This window comes from Siphateles boraxobius, unplaced genomic scaffold (assembly GCF_051911475.1).
Source record: "Siphateles boraxobius isolate OS27281-9 unplaced genomic scaffold, OSU_SipBor_1 130, whole genome shotgun sequence".
Lineage (NCBI taxonomy): Eukaryota > Metazoa > Chordata > Actinopteri > Cypriniformes > Leuciscidae > Siphateles > Siphateles boraxobius.
Window position 1 is genome coordinate 38,893,592 of NW_027508734.1, and position 15,503 is coordinate 38,909,094.

Sequence of the window (15,503 nt, forward strand, 5' to 3'; positions counted from 1 at the left end):
AGATATTTTGCTGACTTTCTATCAGAGTTAGTACTGGCTGCAGATAAAGTCCTAATTGTTGGTGATTTTAATATACATGTAGATAATGAAAAAGATGCATTGGGATTGGACCTACTCATTGTCGTAATCATACTCTAGATCTTTATAACTATGCAACCATCTGATACAGCATCGCATCAAGGGGTGCGTTGTAGTCTCCCTAAGGAAAAATGCAATTCATTCATTGCTATAGGAAAGGAAGATTTTTCTAAACGGGTTAAATCATCTAAATCGACAACATGTATGTTAGACCCTATACCGACTAAGCTACTGTAATATATACTTCCAGAGGTTCCGTTCCATTCAGGGGCGGTCTCTGCAGTGCAGTTGCACCAGAGATAAGGCCCAAGAGGAAAAAGAGGGGCGCAAGGATATTCCCTTGCTCCCTCAGGAACCTGACGATCAGGACGTTCTTCCCATGCTTCTGCATCATGATGTGCGTCAAGAAAAGAGGCAACATCATTCTGAGGGTGGGGGAAAACAGCCTACTCCAACCCATCTTGCAGGAAAGAGAGCACTGAAATGACCGATCGCTCTCAGGATCTCCTCACGGGGAGAAGACTCACTCAACGAATAGGTTCCACTTCTATTTGGTGTAATCACAACTTCCTCTTTTTAGGGGGTGCTCGCAGAAGTGATGGTAACTACCACATATCCCCGCGGTAGCCACCTGAACCTCCGCGTCCATTTTGTAGGACCGACCTGGAATCTCTCCTGGGGTCTGAACGCGGGTGCCATCGTGCCCCGTCCCTGAAATGTATTCAGGGGAAGTCAGGAAGGCTGTCGAGGGGAACTAGGTCTGGTTGGGCCAAGAAGGGGCAACTACCAAGACCTGCTCCTCTCCTGACCTGGCACAGGAGGTGCAGACGACACGCTCGCACAAGACAGGAGCACTGCTCAACACTACATGTGAAGATCACTGAGCTTCAGGAGCATTTCTGCTCAACACCTGAGTGTGATGAATATCCCTGAACTTGAGCAGGTGCCAAGCGACAATTAATCGCATAGCCACTTTTTTAGAAGGCTCACTGGGAAACGCATTTCTGCGGGGCCCCTGGGGCCAGCTGAGAACCAGTGTCTGTCCAAGGGTTGTCCGCTCGGACAGAAATGCGCAACTGGCAGGGGAACGAATCCGGAGAGGCAAAAGATGTAACTGTGTGGCCCCAAAGTGGCCCCGGCGCAGCTGGACTGCCAGGGGATGGAGTCTCCACTCTCCCTGGCCATAACTGTTGTGGGGCTCGTTGGCGGCACGATTGAGCAGGCCGGAAAAAATAGTGGAATGAAGCAACCTCAGAAGCTTCTGACACCAAGGTGGAGATGACGAGGAGGAGTTGTGACATGCGAGGGAAGCTTAGCGCAATGGTCGCGATGTTGTCTTTTCAGACCAGTACCAGCTCGATGCGCAGCGGTGGCCCAAAGCGAGTAGAACTACAAAAACTCGAGGCACGCATGCCCATTCAGTGGGAGGTCGCCCAGGCCTCCGTTAAAGCCCGCCCTTTGTACATGGCCCCTCAGTCGGTGAGGGTTTGGCATCAGGCCAGGTGAATTGTTGTCACACAGGGCGTGGTGCTCTGCCACGGTCACTTCTGGACTCGGATCATAAAGCTAGTGCTGAAGCGGTCTTCATATGGAGGAAGCTAATTGGCTGCATCTACCATATGCCCCAGGAGCCTCTGAAAGTTATTTCAGTGGGACCCTTTCTCACTTCTACACAGCACCAGCCAAAAACACTCTCATTCTTAAAGAGACTTGTTGGACCGAGTCCTTCTCCAAACTGAAAAAGAGATACTCAGCCTGTGGGCGAGATTTCTCTCTCCCAGTTGACCTGAACGATAGCCGAGTCTGATGTGGGGCAGCAAGGTGGGGAGAGTGTGGTGTTAGTGTGCAGTGCAACACTTACCTGTCTCCACTGGCGGCAGGGGGTGCGTGAGAAGGCGGATGACCGGGTCTTCGAATGCACCGAGCTGCCTGCTGGCGACCAAGGGGTGCTGAGGGGTGTAAGGCTATACAGGATCACTGCCAGACTGGCCCTCTTGGGACCCAGGAATAGAGAAGTTTGCTCTTTTTTTGAAAATGTTGGTACCACTGACCCCGTTTTTACGGGAACCAACGCAGAACAGACACACACATAATTAAAAAGCTCCAGCCGGCTGGAGGGAGTGGATCGGTGGCCACTCCAAGAGCAACCTCTCCATCCCTGGGGGGCCCATCCAGGTTCTTCATTTTCGCTGTCGCTTACCACTTGGCTTGGTAGCGCGTGGGACGGGCTGGGCGGCCCTTCTGCGGCCGGCTCCACGTCGGGACCTGGGTTTAGGATGCTGCGATGGTCCGGCAGGAGCTGAAGCGGCTGCAGGCGGACGCCCTCGCAGACCGGCAGGCGGAGGTCTGTCCCCGGCGGACGGGTGAAGGCAGCAGGGTCCCACCAGGGACGGGATGTGCCGGAAGGCCTCCGTCTGCCCCTGGGCTGCAGAGAACTGTTGGGAAAAATTCTCCACAGCGTCGCCGAATAATCCAACCTGAGAAATGGGAGAGTCCGGGAATCGAACCTTGTCCGCTTCTCTCATATCAGCCAGGTTGAGCCAGAGATGGTGCTCCTGGACCACAAGTGTGGACATTGCCGTATCAATCGCACAAGCTGCAACCTTCGTGCCCTGGATGGCAAGGTGGGTTGCTGTGTAGAGCTCACCCATGAGATCACAGTCTGGACTACCCTCATGCATGTTCATGAGTCCCTGGGCCTGGTGAACTTGGAGCAACGCCATGGCATGCAGAGAGGAAGTGGCTTGCCCACAAGCTTTGTAAGCCTTGCCCGTGATAGCAGACGAGAACTTACAGGCTTTAGAGGGGTGACGAGGATCACCTCTCCAGAAGGCAGTGGCCTCCGGACACAGTTGCATTGCGACAGACCACTCCACTGGAGGGATAGCCTCGTAACCCTTCACCGCTCCCTCGTCAAGGGTAGTGAGGGGGGAGAAGCCGTCCACGCCCTCGTAAGCTCCTCATGCTCTTCAGGAAAGAAAGGCAACGGAGAAACCAATCATCCAACTGAGATGGCTCGGGACACGGTGGAGGGTTCCACACAAGCCCTACCACCTCGGTGGCCTTTTTCAGCATAGCTGACATCTCTGGATCTGGCTCGGGCAACTCTGGTCTCCCAGAGGGAGGCAGTGCAGCCGAGTCATCTTTTCCAGAGTTCAGCTCCCCGTCCGATGCTGCGATAGACAAACTATCCCCTGGAGGAGCCCCAAATGAAACAGCTGGTCGGTCCACTACAGACTATTTAAACCCTGGCTGTGTCTGAAATTGCCCCCTATACCCTTAAATATTAAAACTCTTTGAGGGGACAGCCATTTATAGTGGTGTCCGATACCATAGTAGATGAGTGCACTTATTCAATCTCACAATGCACAGCATTAACGCGTTTTACAACCGATGTATGCCAGAGATGGTCTTCATCTAGCTTTGTGTATGCTCAACGGCTAGAGAATGCCCATAATTCACTGTGAGAGTTAATCGTTGAATGGATTCCCGCGTCTTACCAGGAGATGGCGCCGACAGCTGAATCAAATCATCCATCCATTTTCCAAACCGCACTGGTCCAGCGTTTATCATACAGGTATAAATTCCTTTTTAATTTGTTATTAAATTGTTTAATTACGTTTTATATGATAGTTTCCATGTTTGAGTTCAAGATAAACCTTTTTCTTACTACTGGAGCTGCCAGTTACCAAGTTCCAAATGATTATTATTAAACAGCAAGCACAAACTATCCAAAAGCGGCAGCCCTTTCGGCGTACTCAGTGTCTGAATTCACTCACTCGTTTTCATCAACTCTGTAACGAGTCAGCTCAGAGGGGAAATATTAATAATCAATAATAACTTGTTATGATTAATTATGAATATTTGGGTCAGTTAATTGGATTAACTTGACATGGCTAAATTAATATTACAATCAATTACTCAGTTCGGCCAACGAACTCTTTTGATTATTAATTTATTCTAAGAAAAGTGTATCTTCCATGGCCACAGAAGAATAATTATTTCTTAGCATGTACAGCGCTTTGAGCATGTAGCAAGATCAATATCGTGAAAGAGACTTTGCTGCAAGCAGTAAATCAGAACCAAATACATAAAGTGCATAAGTTTTATTAACTAAATCATAAACATGAATAAAATAAACAAACATACATAAATACAGGTGTAGGAAAAAGGAGTGAGAGATGGAATGATGTAACGATGAAGAAGATCAGGGCCGGCCCGAGACATAAGCGAACTAAGCGGCTGCTTGGGGCCCCATGGGCTCAGAGTTAATTTTTTTTTTTTTTTAGATGACTTAAACAAATGACATAAATGAATGAATGAATAATTCAAGACAAGAAAATTCAGATTTCATGATCAATATACCTGCCAACAACTGCTGCTGTGTCTGCCAGCGTTTAAATCATGCGCATAATCTAGACACCTCGCGAGTGCATGGACAATTCGTGCGCAACTGCGCATAGTCACGGTATCTGTTTAACTTTGAGAAAATAGCCGCAGGGGAACTTAACCTTCTAGGTGTAAGGTTAGCAGTTTGAATAAATAATAAACATAGCAGTTTGACCTCTTCTCCACTTTATTATATCACACATCAGATCACTAACTCCAAAAACCCGCGACACTCCAGTACCAGGTGCGCACGACCCATTCCTATCTACGGCAAGCCCCGAGGGGGAAAATAGATTGCATACACACATACAACGAGCGCCAGTACATTACCGGTATTATAGTAACAGACTTTGTTGGATTCTGTCATGTACAATCCAACAAAGTCTGTTACAATAATAATAATAATAATAAAGATTTTGAGGACAGTTACACTGTATTGAGACAGTTGAGAAGTAATAATAATATTTTTTACAGTTTTCAACAATAATTGTACTTGTTGAACCCTTGTTCTTATTATGTTTCTGATTTCTCAGTTTTGTCATTATTTTTTGCAAATAATTTATTTTATATACGTTTTGAGACAGTTTGTTTTAAGAAGTTTCAAAGAGTTAGTAAAAGAGTAAAGTAAAAGTTACAACTTTTTTATTTAAGTAGGCATCTATTTTTTAATTAGTATTTATTTTGTATTAATACATAACCTCACTGTATTCATTTATAATGTATCATTATTGCGTGACATTTGTGTCAATAATTGTCAAGCACAGTAGACTTCGCGTAGTGGGAGGGGGCCCCCAAATCAAATTCTGCTTAGGGCCCCCAAAAGGCTCGGGCCGGCTCTGGAGAAGATCCATCTAACTATGAGAAGAACCAACAGTATTTCATTTTCACATTTCATTGAATTGAATACTTGCATTTGTAGTGGGAACAATTCTTTAAGTTGTGGAAAATTGAAGTCGTTGAGGGTTCCGGTAGTGGCAAGTGGAAGTTATTCGAAAGTTATCTTTCTCCAGGAGTACATGGCTGGTTATGTCAAGGCCCGGGGCCCTGTTGAGGCCACGTAGAGCACCCAGGAGAAGTGAGGAAGTCGGAAGAGTGGGTGATTGGAGTCGTTGTTGGTTGGGGTCATTGTTCCAAAACTCCTGAGATTGTCCTTGGTTCTTTGTGAGAGAGTCTTCTCTCTCCTGCATGAGCCCATATCTGGTTGGATCAAGGCCTGCTGAGCCTTGGGGCCCCTGTGGAGGTGCAGGGGGTTCCCCACTATCACCAGAAACAGTTTTGCGGCTGGATGAAAATCTAAGAGAGGGAGGTCACATGTGGACTGTCTCTAATAAAGCCTGAGAGAGACCCAACCCCTAAGGGTTGACTGGACCAATAAGCAAAGTGAAATGTCCAAATGGGAAGGTTGCTCTAGTTAATTTACGAGTCTTTGTCCCAAGCGTGGTTATACCTTCATTAATGCTCAGATAGATATAACACATCCACACTGCATTCTAGAAGAAGGTGATGTACATCAAAGTTAAATGAGCCCATTAAATGAGGATTAATTAGGTATGAGACATGATACAGGTGAGGTTACATTGATCGTTAGTTGGTTGTATACTGTAGTGGGGGCGTGGTTCAGCGAGGTCTGCAGCAGGAGTGCGGGGACGGAGCCGAGTGGTAAGTAAGTGGGTCAAGTGCAAAATGACGAACACCTGTTTCTGATTGCAGTGATTGACGTGGGGAGACCGGATAAAAGCCAGTCAGGTGCGAGAGTTGGAGAGAGAGAGAAGGACTGGGATCTTGTGCACGAATGGAATGAGTTTATGAAACCTTGCTAAAGGACTATTATTTTCTTGAGAGCTATAGTTTACCTATGGTGAAGGCGCTGCCGCGCAACTTTCTCTTCCTGTTTGATTTTTCTGAATAAAAGTGTACAAGACCCAGTCACACCGACCCCTGTCTTCTTCCATACCCACGATACTGAACCTGAAGATCGTTACACTGGTGCCGAAACCCGGGATGGAAGAAGGAGCCACCGGCAGATCATCTCCGTCGCCACTTGAGGACATCATCCACGCTCTCGCGGGACTCCACCAGGAACAACATCGGGCCCTGTTGGATGTAAAAGAGCAGCAGGAACGGCGGTTCGAGATGCTCCTCAGGGCCCAACAAGAGGACCGCGAGCTGTTCCGGAGCTGGATGGATCGGGAGGGTCGGGCCGCCCCATCAACACCAGCTTCGGCCTCGGCCGTATCTATACCACTACAAAAAATGGGACCTCATGACGATCCGGAGGCATTCCTCGACTTGTTCGAGAAGACGGCCGAGGCTGGGGGCAGGCCCCTAACGGACTGGCCAGTGCGGCTGACTCCTCTGCTGTCCGGGAAAGCGCAGATCGCCGCACAACAACTGCCAGTCCTGAACCTCCTGGTCTATCAGGACTTGTGGCGCGCTATTCTCCAGCGGGTCGGTCGGAGCCCTGAGGAAAGCAGACAGCGGTTCCGGTCATTGGAACTCGGGGAGTCTGGCCGACCCTTTGTCTTCGCGCAACAGCTCCGGGACGCGTGCCGCAAGTGGCTGATGGCCGGAGGATGCGACGTCGAGGGAGTGATCGATCAGGTGGTACTGGAGCAGTTCGTGGCGAGGCTGCCCAAAAAGACTGCGCAGTGGATCCAGTGCCACCGCCCGACGTCGCTGAATCAGGCCATCCAATTGGCGGAGGACCAGCTGGTGGCGTGTCCAGGGGTCGGTGAAAGCCTGCCATCATCCTCTCTCTTTTCTTCTTTTTCTTCTTCCTTTTCCTCTTCCTCTCCTCCTGTCCCTACACCCAGGTTCTGAGGAACGGCTCCACCCAGACCAGCACCGAGATGGAGATCTGGGAGTGCAACGGAGCCAAGTGCGGGTCCAAGGGCGCCCCCTAGCAGGTTAATTTCCCCGTCCAGCGGCGTTCCCGCACCGGCATTTTCGCTCTCCCCACGCCAACCGCTTGACCCACTTCCCGCCACTGGAGCGGCGGGACGGTCTGGGCCGGCCTGTTGGCGTTGCGGGGATCCTGGGCATTTCATCGACCAGTGTCCGGTGATGGAGGTGGGGACGCTGGTTAGGGTGCCCGACACACCACAGGCTGCCCCCAGTCATAGCGGATTGTACCAAATACCTGTGAGTATAAAGGGGGGTACGTATCAGGCTTTGGTGGATTCAGGTTGTAACCAAACCTCGATTCATCAAAGCCTGATGCAATCTGAGGCATTGGATAAGAGCCGCGCGGTTAAGGTGAGGTGTGTGCACGGGGAGGTGATGGAATACCCGTTAATGCCAGTCATTATCCAATTCAGGGGACAAAAGCATAATGTGGAGGTGGCGGTTAGTCAGCATCTCCGGCATCCGCTGATTTTGGGGACCAATTGGCCAGGGTTTCAAACTTTATTGGGACATTTATGTGCGGGTGCTTCTGGGATAAAAAGGAGGCGAGGGAGGAAGGTGGTTGCTCAGGTGGGAGATGCTGTTCCGGGACCATCGGAGCCTGTTCCGGAGGAACGGAGCGCGATTGAAAGGACAGATCTTTCAGAGCGCGATGATTTTCCTCTGGAACAGTCCCGAGATGAAACGCTGAAAAATGCATTTGATCAGGTCCGTACAATCGACGGACAGCCTCTTCACCCGTACCGACCCCTTTCTTATCCTTATTTTGCGATCATAAAAGATAAGTTGTATCGGGTGACCCAAGACACCCAGTCAAAGCAAGATACAACGCAGTTATTAGTTCCAAAAAGCTGCCAGGAAATGCTTTTTCAGGCGGCTCATTGTAACCCAATGGCTGGGCATTTGGGGCAGGCAGCTACACTTGATCGGGTGACCCGATTCTTTTTGGCCGGGCATCCACAAGAACGTGCGCAAGTGGTGCGCCTCTTGTCGTGAATGTCAGCTGGTGAATGCGCCGGCCAACCCAAAAGCACCTTTGTGCCCTCTTCCTTTAATAGGGGTCCCCTTCGAGAGAATTGGTATGGACCTCATCGGGCCATTAGAGCGATCTGCACGAGGACATCGCTTTGCTTTAGTCCTAGTGGATTATGCAACGCGATACCCAGAAGCAGTGCCACTTCGTACTATTTCCGCAAAGAGCGTGGCGAGTGCACTGTTTCAGTTAATCTCCCGGGTGGGAATCCCGAAAGAGATTCTCACCGATCAAGGCACGGCGTTTATGTCACGTACAATTCGCGAGCTTTACGAATTACTGGGCATTAAATCGATTCACACCAGTGTTTATCACCCACAAACAGACGGACTGGTGGAACGATTTAATCGCACGTTGAAATCCATGATTCGGAAGTTTGTTCAGGAAGACGCCAGAAATTGGGATAGATGGCTAGAACCCCTCTTGTTCGCTGTACGCGAGGTCCCACAAGCCTCCACGGGGTTTTCCCCCTTCGAGCTTCTCTATGGACGTCAGCCGTGCGGCGTGCTGGACGTCTTTAGAGAAACTTGGGAGGACGGACCTTCGAATAGCAGAAATTAAATTCAGTATGTCATGGACCAGAGAACAAAACTCCACACGTTGGGCCGGCTCTCTATGGTTACAGGCCCAGGACAAGCAAAGTCGGCTGTACAACAGGGGGACTAGACTGCGAGAATTTGCACAGGGAGATAAAATACTTGTATTACTTCCCACGTCCAGTTCTAAATTACTCGCAAAGTGGCAAGGACCATTTGAGGTTACACAGCGAGTTGGTAGATCTCAATTATGAGGTTATTCGTACAGATAGGAGTGGATCACGTCAAATTTATCACCTTAATCTATTAAAAAAGTGGAATGAGGTGGAATCAGTGATGTTGGCATCGGTGGTGAGTGGGGAGGAGGATCTCGGTCCAGAGACGAGCTCAAAATCACAATCTCTCGCTCTGGCACTTAGAGGACACCACCTCTCGCCGGTCCAGATCACTGATTTACGTAGTTTACAAGCAGAATTTGCTGACGTGTTTTCACCCCTACCTGGCCGAACGAATCTCATTCAGCACCACATTGAGACGGATCCGGGCGTAGCAGTGCCCAGCCGACCATATTGTTTGCCTGAACATAAAAAGAAAGTGGTTCAGGAGGAATTAGAGGCTATGCTGGACATGGGGGTAATAGAGGAATCCAACAGTGACTGGGCTAGCCCGATAGTTTAGGTGCCTAAAACGGACGGCTCGATTCGGTTCTGTGAGGATTATCGCAAGGTGAATGCCGTGTCGAAATTTGACACATATCCAATGCCTCGGGTTGATGAGCTACTTGATCGGCTGGGTACTGCTTGTTTTTATTCGACACTGGATTTAACGAAAGGATATTGGCAGATCCCCTTAACTCCAATATCTAAAGAAAAAACAGCTTTCACCACGCCGTTTGATTACACCAATTTGTCACCCTTCCGTTCGGCTTGTTCGGGGCTACAGCAACCTTTCAGCGTCTGATGGACAGAATTCTCCGGCCGCATGCTGCATATGCCGCTGCCTACTTGGATGATATCATCATCTATAGTAACGATTGGCAGCGCCATATGCAGCATTTGCGGGCTGTCCTCGGGCTCACGGCCAACCCAAAGAAGTGTGCAATTGGGCGTGTGGAAGTCAGGTATCTGGGTTTCCACTTGAGTCATGGGCAGGTGCGTCCCCAAATTGATAAGACGGCAGCAGTTGCGACCTGTCCAAAACCTAAGACCAAAAAGGAGGTTAGACAGTTCCTGGGGCTGGCAGGATATTATAGAAGGTTTGTGCCTAATTATTCGGACCTCGCTAGCCCGCTGACTGATCTAACTAAAAAGGAGGCACCAGATACCGTCCAGTGGACGGAGCAGTGTCAGCAGGCTTTTACCCAGATAAAGGCTGCTCTGTGTGGCGGACCTATCTTACAGGCTCATAACTTTTCTCTCCCTTTTATTCTGCAGACTGACGCGTCGGACAGGGGGCTGGGCGCAGTCCTGTCCCAGGAGATGGAGGGTGGAGAGTGCTGTACATTAGTCGGAAGCTGTCGAAAAGAGAGACTAAGTACAGCACCATTGAAAAAGAATGCCTAGCCATCAGGTGGGCCGTTCTCACCCTCCGTTATTATCTCTTGGGACGGGAGTTCACCCTCTGTTCGGACCATGCTCCCCTGCAATGGCTCCACCGCATGAAGGATACCAACGCGCGGATCACCCGTTGGTATCTAGCGTTACAACCTTTTAAATTCCAGGTGGTCCACAGGGCGGGTGTACAGATGGCTGTGGCCGACTTCCTTTCCAGGAGGAGGGGAGGGGGGGGAGGCTGCAGTCCGGATGGCTCCCCGGCCTGAGTCGGGCGGTGGGGGTATGTAGTTGGGGCGTGGTTCAGCGAGGTCTGCAGCAGGAGAGCGGGGGCGGAGCCGAGCGGTAAGTAAGTGGGTCAAGTGCAAAATGACGAACACCTGTTTCTGATTGCAGTGATACGCGTGGGGAGACCGGATAAAAGCCAGTCAGGTGCGAGGGTTGGAGAGAGAGAGAAGGACTGGGATCTTGTGCACGAATGGACTGAGTTTATGAAACCTTGCTGAAGGACTATTCTTTTCTTGAGTGCTATAGTTTACCTATGGTGAAGGCGCTGCCGCACAACTTTGGGTCTTGTACACTTTTATTCAGAAAAATCAAACAGGAAGACAGTCACACCGAACCCTGTCTTCTTCCATACCCACGATACTGAACCTGAAGATCGTTACATATACCAAGGTACATACCATAATATATACATAATAGTACAAAAGACAGTAAACCATTTACACTGTTTCTTTCACAGTTTTATGCATGTTCATTTACAGATCAGTTAGTCTATTGTAACACTTTCCTACTTCATTTTATGCTGGGGTGCCAGACAGATATATATTCTGCCAAAATATAATCAAGATATAATCTTGTTTAGGGTCGTTAGTCACGTCAAGAAGGAAAAGCGAACACAGGTCACATGTATTAAGTAATTAACATGAACCCTTAATGTTTCAAGAGTAGACTCTAAGAAAACCCAACCACTATGATTCAATATGCAAATATTTTAGTAGGCTATGTTCACCATGACAGAGTACCCAATTCATCACACCACACATCACCATTGGAATAATAGGAATACTGAACATACACAACACCAATATAAACAATACAGCAAACAACACAGGTTTCATTCATATCAAAACCTTCTTCACACAGTTCACATAGTCTTAGTGTGGAAGGATTGTGCGAAAAGAGGAGTTGAGAGAAACAGTCAAAGTCATTTTAGTCCATCAAGGGTTCCACAGTGTATCAAAGGACAGCAAATAAACCACAAAGTCAGTTAGTCCCGCAATAACCGCTCTTGAGTTTATATATCCTTTTACTCACGCTCCACGACTTCACCCGAGTTAACGATCAACTCCGGCTTCTCTCAGATACTTCAAATACCTTTGGAAGAGATCGCTCGAACTGTAGTCTCTCTGGATGACTGGGTCGTCAACAACAGCGCTTCGCTTCTCTCAGTGACCACGGCAAACAGCCAGTACATCCATGAGCACGTCGCTTAGATCCAGGAATCAGATTACATATCCATGCATCGACGTAATCAACTTCCCATCGGCTGAATAAAGACGCGTCTGCAGACAACCTGAACCTAGCTTGTTCTCCCCGCCATTCACTCTTTTCAACTAGTCAACACCTACGTCATCCTACATCCGGTAGTCCCAAACCGTACTGACAAAACCGCCATCTTTGTTGTACCATACGTTGCGTCGTTTAATCATTTATTTGCATACATTAAAAGATTAAAGTGCATCGTCACACTCCCTTCCCCTTCAGAGCAGCCAACCCACAGGGGAGGCGTTTTGATACTTCCCCCATTCAAAATTTTTTTTCATTGTTCTTTCTCAATGGTTTTATCCTCAAATCCTAAAAACTCATCAGAATCACTTTCCTCCTGGAATAGTTCAATTAGTTTAAGGTGCTGTTGCTGTTCCAGCTCCTTCGCAGAGGGATAACAAGGTTTAAGTCTTGACACATTAACCACTCTTAAATCTTCTCCTGTTTTCTCCATCACGATTTCATAATTGATAGGCCCCATTTGTTGCACCACACGATATGGTCCTTGCCACCTAGGAGCCAATTTAGCTGAGAATGATTTCTCTGCTTTTGAGTAAGGGTTAGAACGCAACCAAACTCTATCCTTATCCTCATATTGTACATCTCTTCGATGTTTATCATAATTTCTTTTTTGTCGTTGTCGTGCTGTCTTAAGCTTCTTTTCCACATATTCCTTCATTTGCTTCAATTCAGATGTTTTGTTATAACAAGAGTCATTAGGAGAAATATCTCTAGGCTGCAGTAGTACTTCCATTGGACCTCTAAGGGAGCGACCAAGATTTATTTCAGCAGGAGTCACCCCAGTGGATTCATGCACAGCTGAATTGAGAGCAAATCGGAACTCTGACAGATGTTTGTCCCAATGCTTGTGTTGCTCCTCAACATATGAAGCCATCAGAGTTTTGAGTGTCCTATTGATCCTCTCAGTTAAATTTGTCTGGGGATGATATGCCGTGGTCAATCTCTGAGTAACACCCCACTCCTGACATACTTCTTGTAACACTGAAGACACAAACTGTGGACCACGATCCGAGAGAAGATAATTTGGAACACCCCATCTGGTGAGTACCTCCTTAATCATTACCTTGGAGATAGTCTCCGCTGTAGCTTTTCTCAGTCCAAATAATTCCACCCACCGGGAATAGTAGTCTACAAAGACTAATAGATAGACGTTTCCGGAGGAACTTCGTGGGAATGGGCCCATAAGATCAACTCCCAACATTTCCCATGGTTGTTGAACTATGGTTTGTTGTAATTCTCAGGTTTATAACACTGACAGATCTGACAATTCTGTATGAATTCCTTAACATCATAGCTGAGATTAGGCCAATAAGCCAAAGCTTGTATTCTCTTGATGGTCTTAAATCGTCCAAAGTGCCCAGCCAAAGGATCTTTGTGAAAAGCTTGCAGGAATGGCTGTCGAAGATTCCTTGGTACGTATACTTGATAGAGTGTTTTATGAGAAGTTTGCATGACTCTGAAAACTTTATCCTCCAGTATAGTGAATTTGGTTGCAGGGTTAATGATAATTTCCCCGGTTTCAACTATCCTCTGATAGTAATCCTTGATCTCCAAATCCTCTTGCTGAGATTTCCAAATTAGATGATCTGTGAATGGCAGTTCCTCTTTTTTGTCGGGTATTTCAGATACTAGCGTGGAACAAGTGACGACAGGGGTATCGGAATCATCCAATGGAGCTCTGGACAGCGCATCAGGAACAGTGTTATATTTTCCCTTTCGGTACTCCACAGTGAAGGTAAATTCTTGAAGCCGCAAAGCCCATCGAATTAATCGGGTATTAGGTTTTTTAGTTTTAAAAACCCAAACCAGGGAAGAGTGGTCGGTCACCACTGTAAAGAACCTTCCCTCCAAGTAATACCTCCATTTCTCCAAGGCCCACACCACTGCTAAGCATTCTTGCTCTGTAGTGGAGTAATTTCTCTCTGCTTGATTTAGGGTACGGCTAGCAAAAGCAAGAACTTCTTCCGTCCCCAATCCTGTTTGTTGCACCAGGACAGCTCCCAAACCCACCTCACTTGCATCGGTATATACCACAAAAGGCAGATTAAAGTTTGGGTGTCCAAGTACAGGTGTTACTATTAGAAGTTGTTTCAACTCGTCAAAGGAAGACTGACATTGTGGAGTCCATTTGAATTTCACACCTTTCCTCTTCAAAGAATTTAGAGGCTCGGCCAACTGGGAAAAATGTGGCACAAATCTATGATACCACCCAGCCATGCCCAGAAATCTCTGAACTTCCTTAACATTTCTTGGCACAGGAAAGTCCTGAACAGCTCTTGTTTTTTCAGGATCTACTCCAATACCTTCAGATGAAACCACATGTCCAAGAAACTTCAAAGACGTGCTAAAGAAGTGGGTTTTTTTCATGTTTACTGTGAGGTTAGCATCTCGCAATTTATCCAGAACGGCTTGAATATCCTGGAAATGCTGCTGCCAAGATGAAGAATAAATGATTATATCATCCAAGTAAACAAAGCAGATTTTCCCATTCAATTCACCCAAGACTCTCTCCATAAGTCGTTGGAACGTGGATGGAGCATTTTTAAGGCCAAAAGCCATGACTTTAAAATGGAACAGCCCCTGTTTACAAATAAAAGCCGTCTTTTCTTGACTGTCTTGGTCCATCTGGACTTGCCAATACCCACTATTCAAATCCAAAGTAGAAAACACTGTCGCACCACTCAAGGATTCCAAGATCTCATGAACTGTAGGGATTGGATATGCATCAGAATGAGTAACAGAATTAAGCTTACGATAGTCCACGCAAAAGCGGTACCCACCTAGCTTCTTAGGAATCAAGACCACTGGCGAAGCCCAGGCAGAAGAAGAAGGTTCTATGATGTCCGCAGCCAACATTTTCTCAATGAGTTCCTTTTGTACTTGTAATTTTGCAGGAGAGACTCTGTAAGGTTTTTGTTTAACAGGCAACTCTTGTGTGAGATAAATTTTATGCGTTAGCACCTTTGTTTGTCCCAAGGTAGTAGTAAAAACATCCGCATTCTGTTTAAGTTGATTTAGAAGACATCTTCTACCTTCCTCATCTAAACAGATATTTTGACAAGCAGCCTGCAAAAAATCTGGCTCATCGCCCATAGCACATGGGGCAAGAGCAGAAAATAAGGCTACAGCTGATGAAGCACTCCAGTCAGAACAATGGACACTTCCCTTCTGGAAATGGTACTTTTCATTAAAGTTGAACCAATAAGCTTCATTCCGAACATCCAACTGAAGACCACTGAAAAATAGATAGTCCAAACCTAAAACGGCAGGAAAAGCAAGCATTTCTGGTGCCAACACTGTTACAGGCAGGGTGATAGTCAAACTATGCAAGGTGATTTTTACTTCACTCCACCCCAAAGGCTTCCGAGCTCCTCCATCTGCCAAATAGATAGGCCCCGCGGTCCATGGCTTTAATTCCTGACTGTGACCATCCAAACTTAA

General features: G+C 47.4%; 1 protein-coding gene across 1 annotated transcript in view; it reads left to right on the forward strand.

Annotated features, from left to right (window-relative positions):
• The window catches only part of b4galnt4b (beta-1,4-N-acetyl-galactosaminyl transferase 4b), a 171,754-nt gene that overhangs the window by 67,342 nt on the left and 88,909 nt on the right, over positions 1–15,503 (forward strand). The gene's annotated exons all lie outside the window — the stretch shown is intronic.